Source organism: Dipteris shenzhenensis, chromosome 8 (genome assembly GCF_047967505.1).
Source record: "Dipteris shenzhenensis isolate YYH24624 ecotype China chromosome 8, Dip_SZ_1.0, whole genome shotgun sequence".
NCBI classification, from domain to species: domain Eukaryota; kingdom Viridiplantae; phylum Streptophyta; class Polypodiopsida; order Gleicheniales; family Dipteridaceae; genus Dipteris; species Dipteris shenzhenensis.
Window position 1 is genome coordinate 36,006,044 of NC_141603.1, and position 13,295 is coordinate 36,019,338.

A 13,295-nucleotide genomic window follows, 5' to 3' on the forward strand; every position below is an offset into this window, starting at 1 on the left:
TGCAAATATTGTGTGTCAAAGGAGATGTCTCTCTCACAGAGATGATCGCAGTTCTCCTCGATAAAGAATGATGTCAAAAAGTGGAGCGTGATCGTGATGCAGATCGTGCTTATGCAACAACAAGCTTCAAGAGTCCTACTGGTAAAGATAGAGCATTGAAAAAGGATATTCATGCAGAATTCAAGTGTGGGTATTGTGGTAAGTCACGACATCGAGATGAGTATTGTTTCAAGAAGTGTGATGACACGGCAAAGAAAAATAGAGAGGCGACTATAGAAAAGGAATCAGCTCATGCAGGTCTATGCCTGATTGAAGAACTGACTACGTGTTCTAAGGTCATCAATAAGTCCCCAAAAATACCCTGTAGGGTTGAGGCGGAGTAGTTGCTTGTTGACAGTTGTCTTTTGAGTTTGTCAAGTAGTTTGTATTAGTCTTTATGGAGTCTTGTATTAGGTTTTCCATGCAGTTGTTTAGATCAATCATGAATAGTTTGGGTAGAATACTTTGAGTGTTTTTCACTTGGCTTTGTAGAAAACGTTGTGTATCTACTCGATTGGCTTCTGCATCAACTTGAACGCAAGCTCTTGGTTGTGAGCATTTGCAAATTTTGTTGACAGCAGATCTAGTTTGTCATTGTTGGTATTTGAAAGTCCCCATCCTCAGTGTTTAAGAGGGGGTGTTGGAGTGGACAACCTGAGGATAGAGTCCTCAGATTAGTTAGCCTCAACACGAGTCATACATGCATGAAGATCTTGGACAAAGGCATGCATGTTGTGGAGTCTACATTCAAAATTTGGATGATTCCCTCTGGTTGAGCCTCATCCATTTCCCAAGATTCCTAGCTGCACACTAACGTCTTGAGTCTTCTCTCTTCTTCTACATTAGATGGCACAAACACCATTACGTTGAACTCATTGAATGGTGTGCAAAATGCCATTTTAGAGTTGTCTTCTTCCTTCATTGGAATCTACCAATAACCCCACTGTAAATGTAGTGACATGAAGTACTTGGAATTGGCCAATGAGTACAAGGTATTCTCGATTCTTGGCAACGCATCACTGATTGTCGCCTAATTCAATGGTCTGAAATCCATACACTAAAGTTTTGTGTATCTATCAAGGTCACTAGTCGGCTGAGATTCAACCTCAGATGTCCATTGGCGACCCCCTACAACCAGGAATACCTAACTATAAATCTGGCGCCGATAGAAAAATACTAAACTAAGAGTGGACCACTCAACAGACCCAAAATTCCTAATTTAAAACCAACGCGACACCTCATCACAAAAATAGAGAAAGTCAACCTCCAAAAGATGGCGCCCACCATTGAGCACAGTTCAATCTGGGCCAAGATCTTACGGTGGAAAAGTGGCACTTATCGTGGGACATTAGATGCACTTCTAGTACTTTGGGCCATTAGATCTAAAAAGGTCTAATGGTCACGATTGATTGTACCGTAGGCAACAGTACATGTGGCATGTGAGCCCTCGCACATGGCTACGCATTCAAGACACCCCGTCGCATGAGCCACTAGGGTCGCAAAACCAGCCAATGAAAATTTGCCACACGTGCACAGGCCCGACTCCCAGGTGACCTTGATGGCTGGGAAGGGATAATCTGGTCTGGATTTGGCTCTTGATTCCTTCGGGGAAGGTCCTCCCCCTTTGTATAGTCATTGTGAGACTTGAGTCTCTTTCTCTTTTTTCCATGTATGGTTTTCTCACAAAATTCTCACCAAATGTGGCTCGCAAAACTTGCGGCTTTTAGAGTAACGAATGATGTTTTACTCTTGAGCATTGAATCTAGTTGTCTCCTCATTTCTTTCATTGCTCGAGTGATCGTCGACGTTGACCATGCAAGCATCCCCTGTTGTTAGACTTCATGAAGAATGTTGGCTGTTATCATCGTGGGACTTCCTTGAGCAAAAAGCTGTGGAATATTTTGAAAGAAGAGTGCACAAACCCACACATTTGGGACCATAGTTGCAACAAAGAACCGACGTGAAGAAATCCACCGAATGGGTTCTATGCCTGGCACAAAAGATTTCTATTTTTGAAATCTATTACAGGTCCATTTGCATCAATCCAATCATACTCTAAAGTTAGGAGAAAATTTTGGGGTCTCAACATGGTAGTCTATATGACAAATTGACTTGAACCGAATGAAAGCATCGCTAAAAATGGATGTATGGGCAGCGGTAGGAGACTGTCATCCACGAACTTCTGATGGGATATCATCAAAGAACTTCTAGAATCAATTAGAGAACTGATTTGATCACTCTCTGAATGAGATCACCAACTACCTGTGAACTCTTCATAGAAGCCAAAAATTATATGCAATATTTCTTCATGTGGCCATATTGTAACACACGGGACGCGCGGCAAGAATGCACAAAGCCAAGACTGAGAGGGAAACCAATTTGCCAAAACTTTTTTGCAAGTCCCTTTCTTCTTGTCGAGCAATAAAGCATTACTAAATCCCCCAACTAATACTCCATGTACTTGTGGCATTGGTCATAGTACCTTTTCTATCAAGCCTGTGCCTTCTTCAGATGAGTAGTTGCTTTTTGTCTTATGAATGCAAAGCTTGTTGCAAGAAATTCAACCACTGGATGGCGTCTCAATTTTTTATTTTTGAAACCTATGTCAAACCCATCTCTGCAAGGAAACGAGGAGGTCATCCGAACATTGATTCAAACAGACTTATCTATGTGGACTCTTGTAATGTTGTATTGTATGCTGCCAAAACATCGATAACAAAGCATCCCAATTTGTGTGATTTGGATCAATCTTCTTTCATAGTTTTCAAACCCCGATCATGAGTCCTTTGTGAAATATCAAATCTTAATGGAGGCCACAAGAAAAACAATTTAAGATCTTCTAATTGATGAGGACGCACATAAACAAGCTAAGCCAATAGAGCAAAACACTCACATACCATATTGCCAGAATCTGTAATCAGTCGAAGGTTACAAGCAGTTTTATAGTCTGTCGTAGGATCGTAATCCTTGCCTATGATTGAGGAATGCTAAGTGCATCTAAATCAATGTGTGCGGTGATCCAGCGACCTTCATGTGCTCCCATGCACTCAGGATTGACTTCCATGTGCTTCCATACAACAATTAAGGAAGGAGACGTGGTTGACGCTATAATCCCCCCTCAAACACGTCCCATGGGATGAAGAGAAACCTTGATTTGTTTATGTGATGCCTGTAGAGGAATGAGGAAGTACACCGAGAAGAGATCGGAGATATTCAATTCGAGGTCGAGGCAAAGGCTTAGTGAGAAGGCCAGCTAACATAGCATCTGTGGAAAGATATTGGACGTGAAGAAGCCCTTCTTGAACAAGTTGACAGATATAATGATAATATAAAACAAAATGCTTGGTACGTGCATGAAGAGTTACTGGATTTCTTGTTAGGGCAATGGCACTTTGGTTGTCACACCATAAAATCGTAGGGACAGAGGAGGGTAATTGAGATAGATCATGGAGAAGTCGTCATAACCATACTATCTCGCATGAAGCTGTAGAGGCTGCTATGTTCTCGGCCTTCATAGATGATAGAGCAACAGTGCGTTGAGGCTTACTAGACCAGCTAATGGCACAAGAAAACAACAGCTTGTGACTGACCGATCGGTGGTTTGATTGGTTCCCCAGTTATTAGCATCACAATAGCCTTCAAGAAGAATATGAGATGATGGTGTGCGTTTAAAGAAGAGGCCATGATCAGTGGTTCCCTGGAGATAACGAACGATTCGTTTGAGTAGTTGCCAATGAGTAGGACTGGGGTGAGAGCTATACTGAGAAAGAGAAATGACAGTAAAAGTGAGATCTGGTCTACAGCAAACCATTGTATAAAGTAGACTGCCAACAAACTGCGAAAAGGAAAAGATGGTGAGGCAGGGAGTGAAGGATCCAGAGGTTGATGAAGTAGAGAAAGGGTGCCAAGCTCCATAGGAGTGGCCACAGAATGACAATTGGCCATATTGAATTTTGCAAGGAGATCACATTGAGAAAGATGAAGAGTACCAGCAGTACGATCACGAGTGACCTCCATACCAAGACAGTAACCAAGAGGACCGAGATCCACCATATCAAATTGAGAGGAAAGGTGACTTTTAACTTGCTTCATAAGAGAAGAACTAGTTGCGAAGAGAAGGATGTCATCAACATATAGTGCCAGGAGAACAAAATCGGGAGGCTGAGATAATATATATAAATTGCAATCAGCAGAAGATGAAATGAACCCAAACCGTTGAAGGCAGGAGTCAATCTTTGAAAACCATGAGCGAGATGCCTGTTTCAAACCGTAGATGGATTTCTTCAATCGACATACATAATCAGGATGACCAGAACCAATGTAACCAGTGGGTTGTAGCATATGAATCTCCTCAGTGATTTCTCCATGAAGAAAGGCCGTCTTTACGTCCATTTGATCAATATCAAGATCAGCTTGAACGGCATAGGCTAGAAGGACCCGAATAGTAGTAAGCTTTACTATGGGAGAAAAAGTTTCAAAGTAATCAAGTCCAACCACTTGTGAATATCCTTTGGCAACCAAGCATGCCTTGTGTTTAGTCAGTGAACCATCAGCATGAAACTTACGTTTGAAAATCCATTTGCAAGGTATGGCAGTACGATTTGAAGGAAGAGGAGTTCAATTCCATGTGAAATTGTGAACAAGAGAGGCATATTCCTCAGACATGGCAGCATTCCATTTATCTACATCCGGGCTAGTAATAGCATCATGATAAGTAGAAGGATTAGGGCCATCGTGATTGATATTGCAAAATGCATGTGCTTGAAACCAAGGACATTCACTTGCATAATGAAGCTGAGCATTTTCAATAACTTTGAGAGATGGCTTGCGACGAGAGCCTGTTGGTAGAGGAGGAGATGGCTCTTCCAAATGAATTTCTTCAACATCTCAGTAGTCATCACAGAAAGTAATTGAGATAGGAGGAAAAACAGGGTCAAACAACCATGATATAGCACCTTGACCAAGGAAAAATGCATATCCCTATGTCAATCTCCTGGTCTCATGATCTCCGGCATAGTCACTGCTGTCACAGTATCCATGCAACCGTGGATGACTTCCTCTATATTCTATCCCAAACTGTCTTGTACCTCTGAGCAAAGAGCGATAGATCAAATGACTCAAACATCAAGGGAAGAGCAAATAATGACAAATCGATAGAGCAGGAGGGAGGCATAAGAAAGAAATGTGATTTGGGAAACTAGAAACATGCCTTGATTCTTGGAGCTTTAGTCATTTTATAGCTCAGTTGTGACAATTACAATCAACGGTTCTCTTTGCCATGTATGCATGCCGCCTTTACATCTAGTCTTAATATGAAGGACTTTTCATCTATACCAAACAAATAAGTATTAAGGAGTGTCCTTTTCCTAGGGTGACGGTAAATAAAGGAAGTTCCACATCTCTTATATGGGGCACACATGCTATGTACAATGGAAGATGCAACAGTGATGCACTCACGCCTAGTAGTGATATACGAATTCTAGCCATGTTGATAATTACAACCTAGCAGGTAACTTGTTGTGGTGTGCCATAAGCTCTCTTTCTAGGTCTAGCAAGTCACTCGTCATTGATCTTGTGCTACAAGCTCTTTTGCCAAGTGTTGCTAGGTCTAGGGAAGGTCCAATGTCACTTCCCTTTATCAACAATACCCCAAATAACATTATCATTGGATTTAAATTATTGATAAAGTTATTCTATCAAGGTTTCTAGATCTAGTGGTTTATTGTTATGGACCTTAAGCATTACCGAAATAGGAATAAAAGGTAGTCAAAATATTGCGAGCCAATGAGATCCAACGGTGTGCTGATTCTTCCAGGGCATATTCTTCCAAGAAGCCAACAGGGTGTATGAATGAGATATGGAAGAAATTGAGACATTCCTTGCTTTATGTTGAAGAACCCAAGGATGTTGTCTGAGAAATTAAAAGTAGGAGCACGACGTATAAGACTAAAGATGGCATCCCATTATGAGACTATGTTCATCCATGTAAGATGCAACCCAAACTAGAATATGATAGGGGAAGAATGGAGTAATTCCAGAAACAAGGTAGTCACCAGTTATCAAAGTGAGAAGACATACAAATCCTAGTCATTTTAAATACTATGTGAGACAAGATAACCATGGTGATGTAAAGAGCAATTATAAAGGAACACCTTGAGCCTCATGATAGGTCCATGGCATGCCACAATAGGTACTCGTTATTTTATGTCTGCCACGATATGTACTCGTTATTTTATGTATGCTCTTTTGAGCTACTTCAAATGCATGCATTTAAACACGTGCGATGAGGTTTTTTGAACAATGATTCACACCCTTCCATGGTAAATTTTTAGACATACTTCTTTGTAAGTCATCAATCACAAATATAATACGCACACTTAAGATCACATAAAGGTTCGTTATAAATGCCTAAGCCCAAAAAAGAAGGAGAATTATCATTCAAGAATTTCCAATTGTGTTCGCACCTTTTGGACTACCACTTGATCATCATTCATTCAAAGAATACATCAAGAAAGAAAGTACTATCACAAAGAGTCCAATAGGGTTCATATTGTATAAATCATGCATGTCAAAGAATTATCCAAGCAAACATCATCCATCATTTCACGTGGGCTCCTTTTTCAACCATAGATGCATGTAGAGAGCATACCAAATCTAGGGCTTGCAAAGAGGTGAAACATGGTCAAGGTTAATATGCTTCCAAATGAACACAAAGTATGCATTATGATGTGTTGTACTATGATGCAAATTTCCATGCTATTCAAGTCTCCCTTTGACTATCATTCAGCGTATCCAATGCTAATGTTGGCTTAATATTCCAAATAAGGGAGCTGTGGTCATATACACTTTAAGATGGCTAGGCCCCAATTTATATAGAGTAGTATTATACATCACCATTTCTAAAAGCATCAACTTTCATACCACTTAGGCCTCTTATCTCAAAGGAGCTTGTAAACAAAAACATTATAGCCTTTTGAAGGTCCCTCAAAATTAATTTAAAAACATAAAATTAGCCTCTATCCACCACCTTTGTTTTTAATTGCCATTTTGATCTTTCTTCATACCTAGTATTAGATATAGCTTTAAATTATTAGAACTTAAAAATCCTTCTTGCTCTTTTTTCAAGAAATAAACAAGAATAATTTTTTATAATTATCAGAGAGTTTTATGTAGTAAAATGAATAATGTGTGCCTTCATCTATGCTCTTCTTGCATATATTCCAATCCTCATATCTTAGGAGTGATATTTATTATAATGATCAGTGATCACAATCATATTTCCATTGATTAAAGGTTTCTTTGCATCTTTTTAATGATATTTTTGCTCCTCTATCAATCCTACTTTCTCCTTCTAAACTGTGCATATGGTAGGTATACTCTATTTTCTCACTTGTTTGTTGATGAACACATTAGGAAAAAAGGGAGCTCATTTTGGGGCCTTTTACGGTTTGGAAAAATAAGCTCTCAACCAATCAATAGAAGGCCAACGTAACGTTGAAAATTCACGAAAATAAGAGAAAATAGAAAAAAGAAACAATACTTTATGTAAGTACAAGCGTGCTACATTAATGAGGAGATTGGTTTTTTATTCTCAGAAGATCTTTGGACAAGAAGATAGAATCTGAACTGACATTTTATCTGACAAGATCCTTCCCGCTTCCACCTTCCTTTGAATTTTCAAATGTTGTGCCGCCTTTCGTGCGAAAGGTCTACCATTCTACACCATTGCCTCATTGTGCAACAGTCTTTCTTTTCCAAAACTTCTCCCTTGATCCTGTTTGGCGTAGAGTAAGATGTTTCTCGTCAACTGTCTATTTGCCCACTTTCTCTTTCTTGAAACTTCAAATTGTTATCTTAGTTACATTACTTTGCTATTGTTACAGATTCAGAAAATCTCCATGGTGAACCAAAACCACGGCCGTTCTTGTGGAAGACGCTCTGTGGATGATAATGCTATGAAGGCAGAATTATACCAAACATCCTTACCCCGTCGACCTGCTTCTTCTATTTCGTCGGTAGAGAATTCAAGTACAGTCAAAACGGAAGGAACTTGGGAAAGGTTTAGTGTTTTGAAAGGAGCATGGGTGCAGAAAAAGACCCCAGACAAAAAACATTTTCTTGGCATCGTGGAAGGGAAGAGTACGAGATTTTAAAATCACCAAAGGGAAGATATCCGTGAAAGAAGTTTTGATTCAGCACGTGTACATGCATAAAGAACTTGTCTTGCGAGACTATCCAAAAAATCTTCTGCAACACAGGCCTAATTGTATATTTTTCTATTGTGGTTTTTTTCTTCATGAGGTGTATGGATTTTTAAGATGAAGCTTTCTCTCTTAGCTTATTGACATTCTTGTGTTGTTTTATTTCAGATTTATATCCTTCATCGTATGAGACATGGCAAAACATCGATTGTATTCTGGGATTTATAGATGTTCTGCATGGATCGATAGGAGAACAACAATACCAAGGTCGATGTGCAACAGAGCTAGCTCAATCGGGTATATTTTTTACTGATCATTTTTATCAGTTGCTGGACAAAGCTAACACACATGGTGTATTAATAAAACAAGACCTTCCGGCGTGGAATTCGGTGGATTGGCCTCACCCACATTCTAGTGTTACAGAGGCATATAGGGCGAAGCTTTTTACAGAAGTACAGAAAGCTCTGAGGCCCAATATTGCCACTAGGATAGTAAAAATTTCTTTGTGCATGCCTCTCACAGTTTTTGTAGACTTGTTTAATACCTTTCCAGTGAAGGTTTCAAAAACAATGTTCACAGTTAAAGCAACAAATTCGGCATGCATGCCACAATTTTTGGATAAAGGTTGTGTATGTACAGTTTCATCCAGAGGCTGCTCTACATTTTCTGGAGGATCTTCTCTCTGCTGCTCCATCCTGTCCGTGCTCCATCCTGTCTCCTCCACTGCCCCAGAAGCCTCTCTTTGCTGCTTCTCCACCTTCTCCTCAACATCAGCAGCAGGTCTTTGCTCCTGTGTCTGCTCCTCCTCAGCACTCTGTGATTGCTCCTGTGGCTTCTGGTCCTCAGCATTAGGTGCTTCATCTGTGGGATCAAGGTGTATGACACCTTCTTGTACTTTAGAGCTTTCACCCAGCTCCACAGTAGCTGGTACAATAGGTTTGGGGGAGGCATAGCTCAAAAACCTCCAAATTGTATGAGCTCTAAAATTATGTACATAGTTGGGGCTGAAGCTATCCTCTTTCATCTGCAATGGTAGAGGATAATTTTGAACACTTTGTATCATTATGAATTATCTTCAAGCTAAATGAAAAGTATTTTTCCTTACCAGGTCTGGCTGTTCCTTCTCAAAGTAGCTTGAAAGTATATATTTTGCATTGATCAGCACCCTCCATCCACAGCTACTTGAATCATTTTGTTGTGGTGTCTGTACAGTTAGAAAAAAATGTTAGAAACTGTGAGCATCAGCACAAAACAAAATTATTCAATAAGATCAAAGACATAGCATTTAATAGACTTTTTACCTCTAGACTTATTGGCTCTATTGAATCCAAAAGAGAGACATTTGGAGGACAGTGATCCAATGCATCTAATAGCCTTCTAATACAACTGCAATATGTATAATTTAGTTAGTATGGTATCAAAATAATGAAGTTTTAAGTTCAAAAAGCACACACAGCACTTACAATTTCAGCTCTCTGTGTGTGTTTTTTAGAGAGTTGAATAGAAAGCATTGCTTGTGCTGGATGTCAATAGACACAAAACTCCAGTGGTCACTGCATAAGGAAAAAAGCATAAGAAAATGAAAGGCTACAAGAGTTCCCAATATTAAAGAAGAATCTTAAAAGAAGTAGTCACCCACATACCTGCTATGGTATGGAAGTAGCAAAACATCAATTACTTCAAAATTGCAGTGTTTGAACCAGCTGGAAATACTCATGGGAGTTCCTTTGCATCTCTTAATCTAGAAGAAATGGCTGGATCAACAATATGGACTGTATGCTGTACAGAGGGGTGAAGCCAGCTTCTCATCATGCTGCATAGGATCAGAAAATAATTAGGGTAGGTTATAAAGGAGTTACAAGGAGGATTGATTTGCAAAAAATGTAAAATTTATAGACACTTACTAGAGCATTGCAAGAATGATAGTATCTGAGCAATACTCATTCTTATTAGCCAATGCTGCTAAGCATTGTTTTGTCAAATCAAAATCATTGACTGAAACTTCATCCTCAATATGTACAACTACATCAGGGCCCAGCTCCTTCAACCTTCTATGTATCTGTAGCTCCTTCTTTCCAGTCTCCACATCTATAACAGATTTTGTTTCTTTTATTTGCTGCTTCAGTGAGTCCTCATAAGCAGCCTTCCCTCTGGTGTTCTTTGAGTGTGTTACCTCAACAACCTTTACCTCATCAACCTTCAACTTCCTTGTAGGTGGAATTAGCAATATATCTCTCATTTTGATGTCCTGCCATTCCACAGGATGAACCAGCTTGTCATACCTCCATCTCACTCTGGACAAAGTGTTGAAGTCTTTGGCCATCAAAGTCACCCTGTGAGCATGGGCTGCTACAAGCACTGCATCCTCAAAATATTTCTCCAGGTAATCCTCTGCCATTTCCTGTAAGGAAAGAATGGCAGTTCTATTCCACCTGAACCCAAGGTTCCAACTGTCACAAATTTCTCTCACCAGTCTTTGAAAGGGTGCTTTGGGTATTGCAAAGCCTATAGCTTTCTGTTGCCTCCTTATCTCCCTTAGCACACCTGCACCCTTATTCAATCTTTTGGCCTTTTGCTTGAGCAAGCTCATTGGCTTACCCTTCCTACCATGTGCAGCTCTTCCCTTTGGAGGCACACTAAACTTCTTGGTACCTGCCCCAACTGCTGTTGCTGCAAGACCTGGTCCTTTGCCAACTTTCCTTGCAGTTGACTTGGTTCTTGCCATCACTCTGAAAAACTCCATACAAAGGATTGGAAAGAGATCACAGACATGGAGAACATGTTCTAACAAAGAAAAGGCAATCACAGGGGTGGAAGAAGCCAAATAGAGAAATTTGCAATAAAATGCGATATGAGCAGTTTGGAATTTCAAACAGGTCCACATCGCATTTTGCTACAAATTTTTGAAATGACATGCTGGTGCACTCCTACAGTGATTTCTATGTCTCTCCAACCAAATACAGTATGAATGGAGTTTATGCAAGAAGATTACAGCTATGGAAGTCATAAAACCAGAACATGTTCTAACAAAGAAAAGGCAATCACAGGGGTGGAAGAAGCCAAATAGAGAAATTTGCAATAAAATGCGATATGAGCAGTTTGGAATTTCAAACAGGTCCACATCAGATTTTGCTGCAAATTTTTGAAATGACATGCTGGTGCACTCCTACAGTGATTTCTTTGTCTCTCCAACCAAATACAGTATGAATGGAGTTTATGCAAGAAGATTACAGCTATGGAAGTCACAAAACCAGAACATGTTCTAACAAAGAAAAGGCAATCACAGGGGTGAATGAAGCCAAATAGAGAAATTTGCAATAAAATGCGATATGAGCAGTTTGGAATTTCAAACAGGTCCACATCGCATTTTGCTGCAAATTTTTGAAATGACATGCTAGTGCACTCCTACAGTGATTTCTATGTTTCTCCAACCAAATACAGTATGAATGGAGTTTATGCAAGAAGATCACATGCAAATATCACACTTGAAGATCTGCATTCCTACAGTGATTTCTCTGTCTTGGTTTGAGTCTATGCATTTCCATGCAGGATGTATTTTTTCTATTTTAGGCAAGAAGATTGCAGAGACTAAGGGGAGAACCCATTGTTACTGACCTGGAATCTATCTGTGGATGTGCTGTGCTGCTGAGGAGTAATCTGTGCTGAGGATGAACCTGTGCTACTGGACAAGATGCTGATGCTGCAGAGTATGGAGGTAGGGAGGCAAGAGAGCAGAGACTGGAGGGCAAGAGGTCTAAAACAGGATACCACAAATAAGTGCAAATAGAATTAAAGAATCACTAAATCCCACACGTGTGGAATGTAGTCGTTTTTCACACGTGTGGATGGGACCCAGATCTCTTGGAGTTTGAAATTTGGCACGTGTGAAAGTACACTTTATTCCTTGGAACTTGTGCCATTCATGATTTCATCATCAATACCACAACCACTTTTCCCTCCTTTGGATCCCAATCTTTCATCCCTGCCACGACCCTCGCATCTTCCATTTCCTTCTCTCTGATCCTTTCCTACCCAGCACACTCCATCCAGACTGCAACCTGCCTGAAGACAGTACTGCCAGATCTCCAGGTTACCTAGAGTGCAAAGTTCAAGCTAGAGAAAGAGAAGGAGATTTACCAGTGCAACTCAATCAGCATGGAAAAGGAAAAAAAAGGTCAGAATTCTAGTTTGGTTTCAATGTTTTTCAACATTTATTTCTTCCATCCATTGGATTTTTGATGTCCCAATGTCTTCACTCAGCTCCATCCTTCTTCTTACATTTTCAATTAATACTGTTCAAGAATGTGATAAATCACCCAGAAATTAGATTGTAGGTTGATATGAATAGAAACAAGAAATTTGCAACAAAATGCGAGGAGAGTGGTTTATAATTCTCTAAACAGCCCATATCGCATTTTGCTGCAAATTCCTGTTGTTGACACCTTCCTCATGAAAAGTTTCACTCATTCCATTATTTCTCTTGCATATGAGATCATAGTGTCCAGGAATCACTGAGATGAACCAAGTGCTTGATTTGACATGCACATGAACAGAACTTGAGAATTTGCAACAAAATGCGAGGAGAGTGGTTTATAATTCTCTAAACAGCCCATATCGCATTTTGCTGCAAATTCCTGTTGTTGACACATTCCTCATGAATAGTTTCACTCATTCCATTATTTCTCTTGCATATGAGATCATAGTGTCCAGGAATCACTGAGATGAACCAAGTGCTTGATTTGACATGCACATGAACAGAATTTGAGAATTTGCAACAAAATGCGAGGAGAGTGGTTTATAATTCTCTAAACAGCCCATATCGCATTTTGCTACAAATTCCTGTGTATTATTTGTTTCTCACTTCTACCTCATTAATTTGCTATCTTTAGCCCTGTGGAAATCTTCCTTGATGATGAGAAATGTTTTTGTTTTGGAACAGCTGGCTCCCAGGCCCCACCTTTCAAGAGGAAGCTGGACTTTTCTGCTGCTATTATTAGACCACAGCAATCACCAGGTGAGTCATGAGATGTCATGAAGGAATTATCTGGTGATATA